This window comes from Ambystoma mexicanum, chromosome 6p (assembly GCF_040938575.1).
Source record: "Ambystoma mexicanum isolate Mex_15411 chromosome 6p, UKY_AmexF1_1, whole genome shotgun sequence".
Taxonomy (NCBI): Eukaryota; Metazoa; Chordata; class Amphibia; order Caudata; family Ambystomatidae; genus Ambystoma; species Ambystoma mexicanum.
In genome coordinates, this window is record NC_090935.1 from 282,716,434 (window position 1) to 282,729,643 (window position 13,210).

The window sequence follows — 13,210 nt, forward strand, 5'->3', positions numbered from 1 at the left end:
ATGGGTGCTAGGGCATATTCAGAAGTCTGGATTGCACATCAGGAGCAAATCCAGTATTCCGCAACAACATGAATCTGCGGATTGTGGTACGAGCCGCTATGGCTCTGCTGATGCTAACAGAGTCGAGACCAGTTTGGAGGGATTCACACAATATTCAAGAAACCGTCTCGTCAGCTGCCATTGAAGCACATTCCCAAAGGGTGTGGCTGAATCTTGCAAGCCTTCATGTGACGTTTGCAGACTTTAGCGCCATGCTGCATGCTGAGAAAACTCAACCTTTTTATCATCACAATCCTGCGGGATTGAGGGATATGCAGTTTGTCTTCCTGACGAAGTTGCAGCTTGAACAACCAAGCTTTCTGGGGTTGGATGTTTAGATAATTATGAAGGGTCTGCAGGTGAAGCTCTATATTTTGCGGAGAGTTTCTTACTGACTGCAGGAATAACCTCTGTTTCCCAATTGCTGGACACCTTTCAGTAAAGCCTTGTGAAAGGGTACGATAGGATCTTCTAGTGGTCCTCTATCAAGTAGGTCTGTGAGGGCATCTTCATATAATATACGGGTGCAGGCCTAGACCACCCCATATATTTCATGACCCTGTTCATAAGGGACCTATAATTACTCTCAGCATGTTCCCCTGGTTCAGGCTTGCTACAATCTATCTCTGGGGTTGTATCTATTCCGCTTGCTTCCTGCAAGGAATACTGCAGATCTTTTAATCTGACCTCTTCTGGAATTAGTTCTTCTGGAATGTGAAGTCTAACACATTCTAGACCAAAGGGTATTTCTGTATCTGAATCTTCTCCCTCCTCATAAATGGAGGATAAAGCTCTGAAATAATCAGAGCGTGGTAGAGGTGTGTAGCTCTTTTCCAAAGAGGAAGGAGCAATAGCAGTCATTACAGGAAGAGTTAAACTTAACACAGTCGATGTAGACGTCAGTGGCCTCAATGGATTTGCGATTGGCCTCGAGGACGTCGATAGAAAACAGCTTTGACGTTTTCGTCGAAGGGATCGAAGTGATCGGCGTCGACGTTCAAGGCATCGAAGATCTTTCTTTCAACGGAGGTGCCGAAGGCGTCGATGATGCAAGTATCGGCGTCGACGTGCGAGTCGACAGTGTCGACGCCTTGTGCGTCGAAGAGGCTTTGGCTTGACTCAAGAGTTTGTCACACTCGAGGAATATGTCTTGCTGAGGTCAATGACGCACGGCTTTTCTCCTGGGGTATTGCCTCTAGGTGTCTCTGAGGGGGGCAAAGCTGCGGTCTCGAACACCATTTTTTTTACAAAATTCCTCCCACTGAGCCGGGGAGCTGTTTTTGGTACGGCATGTTACTCTCTCCGGAGAACTGGAGGATGATGAAGGCGATCTGTGATGCCTTTTTTTACTGTGCATCGAAGCGTGCGAATGTTGCGATCCGCTCAAAGATCTAGATCGGGAGTGTTATTTTGTCGAGGACACGGCGGTCTCGACTCTTCGGAGGAAAATTTGGTAGAGGTAATGGATTTTTTAGGCCTACCTCTCTCCAGCTTCCCTCTGCGCTCCCTTAAGGCTTTCGCATCATCGATAGGCACTCTTCGCACTCCGAACAGGGATGCTCTGCCCATAGGCAGACCCTGTGGGGGGGGTCTAAGGACATATTTGCCCCACAATCTCTGCACTTTTTGAAGCTGATCAGGGCATAGATGGAGCCAACAAAGAGGAATCACTTTTTTTCTTGACAAAAACTCAAAGAATTTGTTCTCTTCACAGAACCGAGCATCACATTCCGGAAGCTCATGAAGCGCGAAAAACATAACTGAGCAACGGATGCTGCACGCAAATATTTATACCACTGATGACGTCGACATCGAGACGGAGGCCTTCGAGGGACATCGACTCAGTCATCGATGTGCAGCGCCCTCTACTGAAAAATAAATTCCAAAGCAGCAAGCTGGATATGGAAATATCAAAGATAATATATGGGAGGGCACAATCCGTTCCAAAGAAAAGTATATGCCCAAAAAAAAAGGAAATGCCCAATTAAGGTGCTCTAGAAATATATGTATATTTTAATTAAACACACCATCTGCAAGAAACTACATTAACACTGTGCAAAGCCCACCCATTTTGAAATTAACAGAGAATATGCAAAAGATAGAAAATGCAGCATTCTGGGTGATGAAGCAGGTGAGGAAAAAGGCAATCAATAAGTACAATAATAGGAAAAAGGAGATGAATGGAAGGGGATCAATGGTGGCCTAGACAAACTCTAGGGCTCACAAATGGACCAGGTAGGCAGTTACCAATCAATAGCACATTAGGTTTGTCATGGTGGATCGACAACGACGAACCAGGCTTCTTGGAGCTGTTTGTGCAGTTCAAAGTAGCTCACGGGCAGTGTTCATGCATTTCTAGATGGGGAGCCGGTGCAAAGCAGGGGGTCAAACAGGAGCTTATTGTGATTCAAAAGGTGATGCATGAAGAAAGGCAGATCATGAGTGCCATCAAGAGCGGTCCTACTAAAGGTTCTGGTGACTGGATGTACTGTTTTACATGGTCTGTTTTAAGAAGTGCTCGAGGGGCTGTAGATCATCAGGGCCACAAGGTCAGTTTGAGAGTCGAGAAGATGGCGAAGATGCTGGAGTCTGAATGCGCATTTCAGTTCGATGTGGTGCCCGATGGTATTACTTAAGCAGGTGATGAAGATTGGCCGCAAAGATGCTGAATGGGTGAGTGGCGGTTTGGAGGGGACAGATGCAACAAATACTGTGTTGTTCGAGCCAAGGCAACTATGTGCTCAGCCCAGTGCGGCAGCAAACCGTTTTGAACATGCAGTTCGAGTTTGAAGAACATGGTGAGTGCCAAAGTCATCTCAGGCAGGAAGTACATGTGTCAGAATGTTAAAAGTAAATTTAAACATCCTGTATCCAAATCCTTACCCATCCCTCACAAGCTAAACTCCGTATAATGCTCCAAGGAAAATGTTCCTTGGCTGTCCGCTTGCAGCCCAAGTTTGCAGTTCAGACAAAAGTTCCAAAAAGGTGTAGAAAGAAAAACAAGTATTTCCACTTCATCCAAGAATGTCTGTTCATTATATGTCTTTATAGTTAAACAATAAAGAATTGCCTGGACACCTTTTTCAAAGCCATTTTGAGGGTCCAAGGCCCTTTGTGGGCACACCCGACTCCCAAGTATTGTGCCGAGGAAGAATAGCCTGGTTCTCTCTCCCAAGCTGTGCTGAAGGTCCCTAACCCTTTTCCCAGAACCACCTCCTTGGTCCACTCACCTGCCAAGCAGAGTATTCCATGTTCTCACGGTTTGCTCTCAGACTTCACATCCACCCACAGCCTTGGTTTACTCTCCTGCCAAGATCTGTGAGCACCAATTGTATGTGAAATGTGTGTATTCCTCTGTCTTATGGTTCGGGGATGTGGTTCCCCAATGTGGGCCCAGAACCCTTCACTTGGTGCGTTTTGAAGCTCAGCACTTGCTTTCAGGCTTCCTTAGACTTCAATAGGTCCATGACCCTTCAGTATTCTGGTCTTGCTTCATATGGGTCAACGACCCTTCTCTCAGGTTTAGAATGTCTCTTAACAAGGCTGGGATCACAATTATGCCAGGCCCCTCTTAGTCTCTTTGGGGTGCTCTTTCACCCCTTTCCAACTAGAGTCTCTGGGGTTTCCTTGTGCCTTCCCAGTACCCCACCTCGTACCTTTGCACATGGTCCGCAAGGGTTCTGATCCTCTGCAACACAAGTAAGCTTCTGCTGCTTCCCCTGGGCTCTTGTGGTCTTCTCTCAACGGCCCCTCAGCTGATTTCTTCCAGTGAGGGAGTCGGTGGTTTTCCTTGGTACCTTGCACACTGCTGGCACTCAAGGGTCCCCCACCTCCTTTCTGGGAAGCACGCTGGTTTTCTTGGTTCTCCCAGTGAGTGCGACTCCAGCTCCCTTCAGTTTCCGACAGGCTGCTGAGGATCATGGCTTCCCTCTGTCTGGAGAGCACAGTAGTCCCCAGCTTCCTGCTCCTTGCTCCTCCAGGGAGGACTCCTCAGCACTTCCTGGTTTCTCTCCTCCATTTGTACTATTGATTGACAATGGGAAACTAGCAACCATTAAACCATTCCTCATGGTTCTTGAAGGGGATCTTCATTCTTCTGCGCCTCTCCCTCGTCACAGTATGATCTTTCGACTCCTCCCTTGTGGGTCAATGGAGGGCCTCATCATCACAGTACTGGACAGTGGATCTTCACTTGGGTGACTCCTATTCTTCCTCATCCCAGTACATTCTACGGTAATGGTAGTGCGATTACAACATACAAGTCTATTAGTGAAGGGGTTATCCTTAGGTTTGCAGGATGGGTGTTTTGGATCAGGTAGAGCGGGGATACTGCTTTCTCTTGAGGGGGTCGTCCCTAAACCCATAAGGGACTTCCTATCCCATGTGATCCACCCCCATTGCACCACCCCCAGGGGGATTATTTTTTTGTGGTTGCACTGCCCTGACCCCACGGAAAAGGTCTCCCCCTAGGGAAAAAGGGACAACATCCTCGGATTCGTCCCAGGTCTCAGTGTTAAGTGTAGTCTTTGTTCTCGCGCTCTTCAAAGCAGGAGAGGATGTTGCACACTTCCAGGAGTCCTTCACCATGAAATCCTGGGAAGCCATGTGACTGGCAGAGATGCAGGTCTTGGTCCACAGCAGCCTCCCCCCCCCCCCAACATGCCCTGTGAATTAGTAGTGGACAGATCTCACCTCTGCCTTGGACACTCATTACTCACCTCACTGGTGGAGGGCTTTTGAAAGTACTCAACCAACATAGGTCCAACAAAATTCTTAAGTGTTTGTTCCAAAAGAAATTCAAAAGGAGTGGAAATCCCCTTCTTCCAAATGCAAAATTCTACAGGTGTTTTGTCCGAAACAAGACAGCTTTGAGGGTCCGACCACAGTTTTTTGAGCAAGTGCGCTTTACCTCCCGACATCACACCCCAAAGTTATTTGTGCTACAGGAAGGATTTTTTCCTTTGGACATGGTTGATGCCCAACGTTCACAGGTTTCATTAAAACAAGAGAGCAGGCTGCAGTAAATAACCCTTAAAGCCCATACGAGACATCAGAAATGTGAGGCAGGCAGCTTTGTAAGAAGGTTTTAACTTCCGCCATTTTATTAAATAAAATAAGTAAAATAAATGCCTCACTACCCCTACCCGAACGTAGATTTTCCTGCCCATTGTAAACTAAAAGGGAACACTCTAACAAAGGGATCTCTACCCCTCACACTAATACAACAATCAACATAAAAAGAAATAATGTGGCAGCTTAGTTTCACAAATGAAGACAACATATAAACTGGTTCACAGCGTAATTAATGTCTTGTCCTGTACTGGGTACACTCCCCTTTCCCAGATCCAAACAAGGGTGTTTTGCACAGTTCAAATAAAAACCAAGGAAATCCAGCTTCAACACAAAGTTCTGTTATATCAATGAAGTAACTTGCCAAAGTCACAAGCTCTCACACCTCCTGGAAGGAGAACTTCACATTAGGGAACAACAAATGGTGTGGTCAGAACAGCTTGCTTCAAAGTGGACAACAGTTTGGTCAGAATGGCTTGCTTCAGGATATTTGTTGCGTTTCCAATAGTACCACTTGTTAGCACTTGCTCCTTCTGCTGCCTGGCATAACCCTTTACCAGGTCTCTTCAGGGCAATCGCCTCTTGCCCTACGGGTTACCCGGCTGCCCGTCTACCAAAAAAACAAGAGCTTCAAGAGTAACTTTCTCAGCAGTATTATAACAATTTCAATAGCCTTCTTTAAGAGCTTCCAAGAAACAGAACATTCACATACCTTCTCCATTAATACCGAAATAATGTTCAGGATCAAGCGTTCTCCTGCTCCGATCTTGGCTGTAGCAATGTGAGTCTACATCAACCACAATTAAAAGTTATTCCCGAACCTGAACGGCAACCTGTACAACTTTGGGGCTTTTTACTATTCCTTTCTTGTGTTTGCAACCTTTACTGGACAATTTGCTTTCTGAAAGGTACAATGGTTCGGTATTCACAAGCGCTATTAGATAGCCTCTACCTTTTTAACTTTTTGGTATTTGTAATGCGTATATGCTTCTCTTGATATGTTAACTGCAGTTCGGTATTGGAAGAGTCGCTTCGTCTGCCTGTTGCTCGCTCGCGAGTGCTCCCACCTGCTCTGCACTTGCGGCCTTCACTGGAGCGCCCCAGAGTCGCTTCAACTCACTGGTTAAGTCACCTCCTGCTGCCCCTCAGGTCTGCTACACTTGTGGCTTCTTCTGACCACGTGCACCTTCAGCCACGTTGGATTGGAGTCGTCCTGGTGCAACCATGCCACGCAAGACCTCTCAACTGCTCACACTACGCCAGCTTTCCGTTGCAACAGCTCTGCACGACGTAGCCTTCTGGGGTACGCTTTTTTCCAAACGATTCCCGCTGCTCCAGTTTAGGATAGAGTCACAGACCCCCCTAGGACTCGGAGCGGTCCTGGCATCTTCCAGCTGCTCTAGTCCCCTCTTCTGCAGCATACACGGGACGCACTTCTCCAGCTTCACAAACTGCTTCCACTTCTTTTCCTTCTCTACTACCTGCACCTGAGGGGGCCTTTTATGGCCCCCACTCTCCCTCAGGTGTAGGTCCTTGCTGTCAATTAACTGACCACTTCTACATCTTTGTGCCCCTGTATCCCTCTTCCTTGTCTCAGTACTGAGGGAATTATGGGCCTTGAAGTCCCGAATGAAAGTTTGTTTTCCTTCGTTTTTCTATATTGTGAACTTGATTTCTACTTTCTTTAACATTTAACAAAGGGTTATAATCAGATCCAATCATAAGGCAGGTTTGAGAAGAGAAACATGGTGCTTTATTTTTAAAACTTCCCTTATTATGCAACTTCCTCTTATTAGGGTTTTGGGAACTGTAGGGGGTGTGGACAATAGAATAAGGATAGCAACACGCCATTACATACTCCGGTAGTGGTTGGACGTACTCTCAAAAAGAGGATACATACTGGGCCTGATTCACAGAAGCATTTTATAATGGTGCTTTCCCCATAGGAAAATGTTCTGTGAATCAGGCCCACTGTGACCATTTCCTCCTCCCGGGTGATCCTCCCACAGTAGACCACCCCCAAGATCAGGAAGCGTATGCCTTTCCTTATAAACTTGAGAGGATACTTTAGGTAGAGTTTCAGTGAGGGATCCATAGGATTCATCACACACACCAGCGTGGAATTAATGCAGTGCAGACGGTGAGCTCCCAAAAGTGGGTGCCCCGGTACACATTACCAGCAAACTGAATCGGAAAAGAAACAGCTTTTTAAGGAATGATCATGTACCCATATAGGAAGATGATGAATAGGCATCTGAATATGAATAGAAAGAAATAATGATACCAGCAATAACCAAGGTAGACCGCTGTGGTAGAAATGATCACTGATTATAAATTATTAAAAACATTTGACAGTAGCTTTTGTATTCAGGTTTCACCAACAGGAAACTGGAGAAGCAAAGAATAGGAGCACCAGGTGTGATACATTGGCCACAAAGAATAAAGGTCAGTGCATCCATAACTTATTGAATATGATATGGCATTTATAACGCGCCTGTACACAAGTGTTTCTAGGCGCGAAAGTGATTGAAGAGAAGCAATAACATCATTGTATACACAATGAAATTCTACAATGACTACATTATTACTATAGATGCCACAGCATGAACAAGCATGGTCCATGATAAACCAAGATAAATTATCTACACAAAATCTGCACAATAAGGTTAAGGTCAGTAGCCCCATGTGGTCGAAAACCTGTGGCACTCAAAATCTTTGACAAAAAGGAACCTCACTCAATAGCACGTCTTAGGTTTGTTGTATTACAGAATACTAAGAGGTAGTCGCACGAGGACCCATGGTATATGTAAAATGATCGCTTAAGGATGGGTAATTTTTCTGAATGGCCGAAACACCCCCTGTTGACAGAACTTTTTTCTATAAACATTCTTGCAAAAGCGAAAATGAAGAGCATCAAAATCTACCCGCTGGGCAATCTTGTAACACACAAAACCAATATGAAATAGAAAGAAATATTAGAGGGAAAGAAAATCAATTTGTTCACCTCCGTCTTGCACTCAAAATGCATCTCTCTCTATTCAAGTAAATCAAAAAACTATTATTTCTGCATAACATATGATATTAGAAGTGTTACCATACCCCTACGGATCAAAAACTATTGAAAATATTATTTTGCAAATAGAAATATTTTGAATGCACTAAAACACTTTAGTTACTAGCCTCATACTGCACTTATGCACTTTTCTGAACAAGCTTTAATGATTATTTGGTAGCTGGTTTAAAGAATATTGTACTATAACTGTTCAATGTTTGTGAGATTCTGTGGTCATCGATTTTGTTGAACTTAGTGTTAGAGTATGTACCAGTAGTAAGAGTTGAGGTAACTTGCAGCAACTTGAATATACCTGCATAATGTCCACAGGCAGCTAAATATATTTCACACAAGAGGGAGGGCCAGCTTGCGACTCGTTTGTTTTTGTATAACTTTATGGTCCCTCACATTTATAGGGAAGCCCCAGGCAACAAATAAAATATAACCTTCCACCAGCTGTAAGGAGCTACCTCTGTACACTTACCCCACCCCCTTACCTTCTCAATCGAATCAAAGGCCTGTTTGGTATGCATCAACCTGGCGTGGGGCTACTCCTTTTGTGAATGGGTGTCCCCTTCGATTCATGTTCCCAGGACAGCTTCCTCTGGAGTTTCTCTCTTTCTGATGAGGGTGTTATCTGTTCAAAGAAAGGAATACAGAGCGACAACCTTCAAGGTGTCAGTGTTGCTTACAGCAGCAAGAACAGCCTGGCTGGGGGGGATACACGCAACCATTCCACAGCTGAGCTGAGCTCAAAGGGCTAGCACATTTGATATCAATTGGATGTGGCAATGATAATTATGAGAAATAACATCCACCATATCCTACTCGGGTGTGGTGAATATTGAAAGTTTATTGTGCCCTCAGAACAGTAAACTCATAATCACAGGGTTTTGAAACAGAGGTTCATATCTGAAATGCAGCCCATGTGCTGTTGTGACTTTATCCATCACTGCAGCTGTCAAGAGGGTACATGTGCCCTGAACCTGTTCTGTGCCCCGGGAGGGCAATGGCTGCAGACCAGGATACGGATTCACCCTGGCACAGGTGCTTACTATACTTCTGGCATGTAGTTCCTGGCGAGGGGTGTCTGGGTAAGCAGAACCCCCTCTAAGCATCATTGTATGTTTAAATAAAAATCATAAAAAGTCAGTCCTTCTGCATCCTTGCCAGATGGCAATCATTCACACTGTTGGCACACACTTGGTGATACAATTCAGAATATAGGAAGGCAGTTTTGACATGGAGATGAACTCTGCACAATAAGCTTTGTCTGATGTGAACCATCGGAAATGGACGGAAGCATACGTTATGCATTTGCAACACATAGTGAATGTTGGCATCATTATCAAATACATCTGCAAATAACATCTGTTCATATGTAACCGTGACATCCCGGTGGTACTTCCCAGTGTAAAATAGGGACTCATATTGCAGGGACACTGCAGAAAACCAAGCTAAACCACGAATTCAACTTGCTCTTCCCAGGTGTACTTCGATTCTTTCCAAGACCTACTGATGTGAAATGTCGGCTGCTTCAAAATGTCCTGTGCTGTGCTTGTACAAGAAGTCGCTACAGAACCTCAGGGTCACAACATCGTATTGCCTGGTAACAGTGATGAGTTCAGTTTAACACAAACAACTGACCAATTAAGAGTGGAGGGAAGAAGCAATTAAGCGCGATCCTTCCTTCTGCGTGTGCTAAATATAGACTAGTATAATAACTGACACGTATTCTGCCTGCAGACGTGCAGGAGCTGCTTTGCAAAGATTCCTCTGTGCTGCTGTGCTGGCAACTCATGCAGGCGCCTTGACAAGTAAACACAGCCCTAGCAGTGCCCCCGGCACCTGGCTGGCACAGATCCCAGCCTTCAGGGTTTACTAAATTATAGCTTCACAGAAGGCTCCAGATAAAGTTTTGATGTACCACCTGCATCTTAAACATGCCAATAGGTAAGTGGATGGATTAAGACAACAGATGGCCATTGCTCTAGATCAGAAGGCTCAAATAGCCCTATAGAAAAGTTAATTTCTCGAATGGGTATTGATGAATGTGAAAGAGCAGATCATATATAATCACTGTAACTAAAATCGTACCACCTCAAATTAAAAACCAGAATTTGATTAGAATTAAAAACCAATCTTTCTACCAGGGTGATTGTACAAAAGCAATAAAGCAGAGTGACGCAATCCCGATCCATGGGTCTTTACAATGGTAGGTAGAGAGTAGGATATGAAGGTGTTGGATGGGGCCAACGCATGAAATCTGGCCGCCGGGATAACACATATGGACAATACACTATGCGTTTTCTTTTTATTCTGGTAACATGGATCGCAAGGTTGGGGATTTAATGGGTGGGAACGAGTCTATTACATCGAAGGTATCAAATCGCTGGATATGGGGGAACTTTTTGTAAGCATTTTAGAAGGCCTGTACAGTGGTTATGTTCTTAAGAGCGAAGAAACAAGAGAAGGAGGCCGCAGGGGGGAAAGAGGGCAGAGGTGGCAGGAAATGACTATTCTGCAGAGCTTGAGAACACAGTATACAAGGTGGGGAGTAATGGAGGCAGATGTATCAAGTTGTGTGGTAGTCCATTTATAGACTCAATCCCACGTGGAGTTACTAGGAAGGGGTGGGAGAGCAATGTTGTAGGTTCCAGGCTGCTGGTTGCAAAGTTCAGTATTTCTTTTAGGAAGCAAAAGAGCAGACAGGAAGGCCTAGAACGCTAGAGCAGCAGCCAAGTGGATTGAGTGTAGAAATGAAGTAAAGTGGTATGTGAGATTGTGGCGAATTGACTTCTGCCCTGCAGGAGTACAAGGGTGTGCAGATGCTAAATTGCCCACTCAGCCCCCACACTTCTACCAACCAAGAGCCAACACAAAGCTAAAACAAGCACAGTCAAGGGATATACCTCCTTCGCCTTTTGTGGTAATGTGGGATGAAGGAAGGCTACTATCTCAAGAGGGGTGTGAATGTGGTTCAGTAGTAACCCAAACAGCGAAGTATAACAGTCCAAAACAAAAGAATGCCCAATCAAGGTTCTATAAAAATATATACTTTAATCATAAATACCATGTACAAAAATAATCGACTAGAAAACACTGTAAAAACCCATCCCTGTAGAAAGAACACAGAATATGCAAAGATAGAAAAGGTGCAGCACTGTGGGTAATGAGACAGGTGGAGAAAAGGCAAAGACCACAATTTTCAAAGCACATGTTCTTGAACTTGCAAAAGGGATTAAAAGATGGACCAGGGGGGAGATATTAGTCAATAAATACCTTTGTGCAGTTCATGGTGGTCCAGCAGTGCAAATCCAGACTTCTTGGCATAGTGCACAGATTGGGAGGGTACAAAAGGCAGCCACGGAGGGTGCTGGTGGTTCAAAGGGTATCGCTGCATATTATCCCCACCAAAAATATTGCTGTATATATGGTTGTCTGGAACGGCCATAGGCAATATTTTTTGGGGGGGGGATCATTTTTGGCAGCAGGGGCTGCGGTGGTGTCCGCTGCAGGTTCCATGCCTTAATATCACTGAAATAATATGGTGATATTATTATATGGCGATATTTTTGCGTGGATATGAACACATGGAACCGGTTCAAAGGTGTCGAGCAGTTCTTGAAACATGTCCTCAAGCAGTTTACTGGTGAAAAACACTTGGATCCTGGCTGTCTTGGCTCTCAGGGGTCTGCTAGGACCAGGGACAACACAAGTCCTTTCCGCATGCTCCCAAACATGGGGGAGGCTGTCACAAAACTGAAGAGGTCTTTCATGGTGAGGTTCTGGATACAGCTATGGCGGGCAGAGATGCAGGCCTGGTTTGTCAGCAGCATGTACACCCCAAACAGTCCCTGGGGATGGTTAGGGGACAGAGCTCACCTCTGCCTTGGAACACCGCCTTCACCTCACAATTAGAGGACTCTGGGAAGGACTGCTCGCCCAGTAGGTTCCAATAAAATCTACTTTCAGGATTGGAGTCCAAAGGATGATCCAAAGAAGTGGTGGAAGACCCCTTTTTTTTATTAGCAAAGGTCTCCGGGTGATTTGACCAAAGCTAGCCTGCTTTTGAAATGTGCGTATTGGCTCTTCAGATGTCATACCCAAAGTGCTTTGTATCAGAGGAAGTGGAGGGGACAGGAAAGAGAAAGAGGCAGAGATATTCAAGATGTTGGAAGTCTCCTTCCCTTGAACAGAGTTCCCCCGACTACTCCAAGTCTGCCCTCTTCCCTTCTCTCTAAGAACAAAGGCCTTTAGAAATGAAGCACCCTGGAGGTAGGCTTTGCTCTCTGTGAATGGGTGTGCCCCTTGGTTTTTCCTGTGGAGTGGCTGTCCCAGTGGAAAAAAGGTATAACATAACCTTACAAAGGACCAAAGAAGCAAACCCCCAAGACTACAGTCCTGCCAGTGGGCAGGTGTGGACTTTGTCTGGGAGGAATACACATAACCCTTCTAAAGCTGAACTGGGTCCACGGGGCTGACATTTGCAAAATCAATGTAATGTGGCTTGGATAACTCTCATAGACACTGGCCACCATACCCTAACTCAGGTATGGCTTATTTTTACAGTTTAGCATGCCACCGGGACAGGATCTTCAGAGTTATGCAGTTTTTGTAACAGGGGGTGCATAGTTTGAACTTGCCTGATGCGCTGCAGAGACTTGGTCACCGCATCGCTTGACCCGAACATCCCGACAGTCCCTTTCTACTTAAAATATTAGACAGAGTAGTTTACCTTCAGATATAAAATTACCTGGCAGTCAATAACCTCCTCGGCCTCGGACAATCTGTCTTCCGTCCTAGACATGGGATGGGATCAGCACTGCTAGACTTGAAAATCCAAATGGATGAGCCTAAAGACCAAGGCAAATTAGCCTTGCTCCTCCTACTGGACCGGTCTGCAGAATTTGATCTGGTCAATCACAACATTCTATGTAAACACCTAGCCTCAGCCAGCCACTTTCACCTAAAGCCATTCAATGGATATAATCCTTCCTCACAGAAAGAACAAGGAGTCTTTTCTCCAACTGCAGCATCACAGCCATG

General features: G+C 45.2%; 1 protein-coding gene across 4 annotated transcripts in view; it reads right to left on the reverse strand.

Moving 5' to 3' along the window:
• CCDC68 (coiled-coil domain containing 68) overlaps nucleotides 1-13,210 on the reverse strand; it is a 459,254-nt gene that overhangs the window by 375,406 nt on the left and 70,638 nt on the right. For 2 of the 4 annotated variants that reach the window (XM_069627008.1, XM_069627007.1), the window contains exon 2: nucleotides 8,659-8,798. The exons of the other annotated variants lie outside the window; for them this stretch is intronic. The gene's annotated coding sequence lies outside the window, so the exon portion shown is untranslated. The remainder of the gene's footprint in view (nucleotides 1-8,658; nucleotides 8,799-13,210) is intronic. 4 annotated transcript variants of the gene reach the window in all.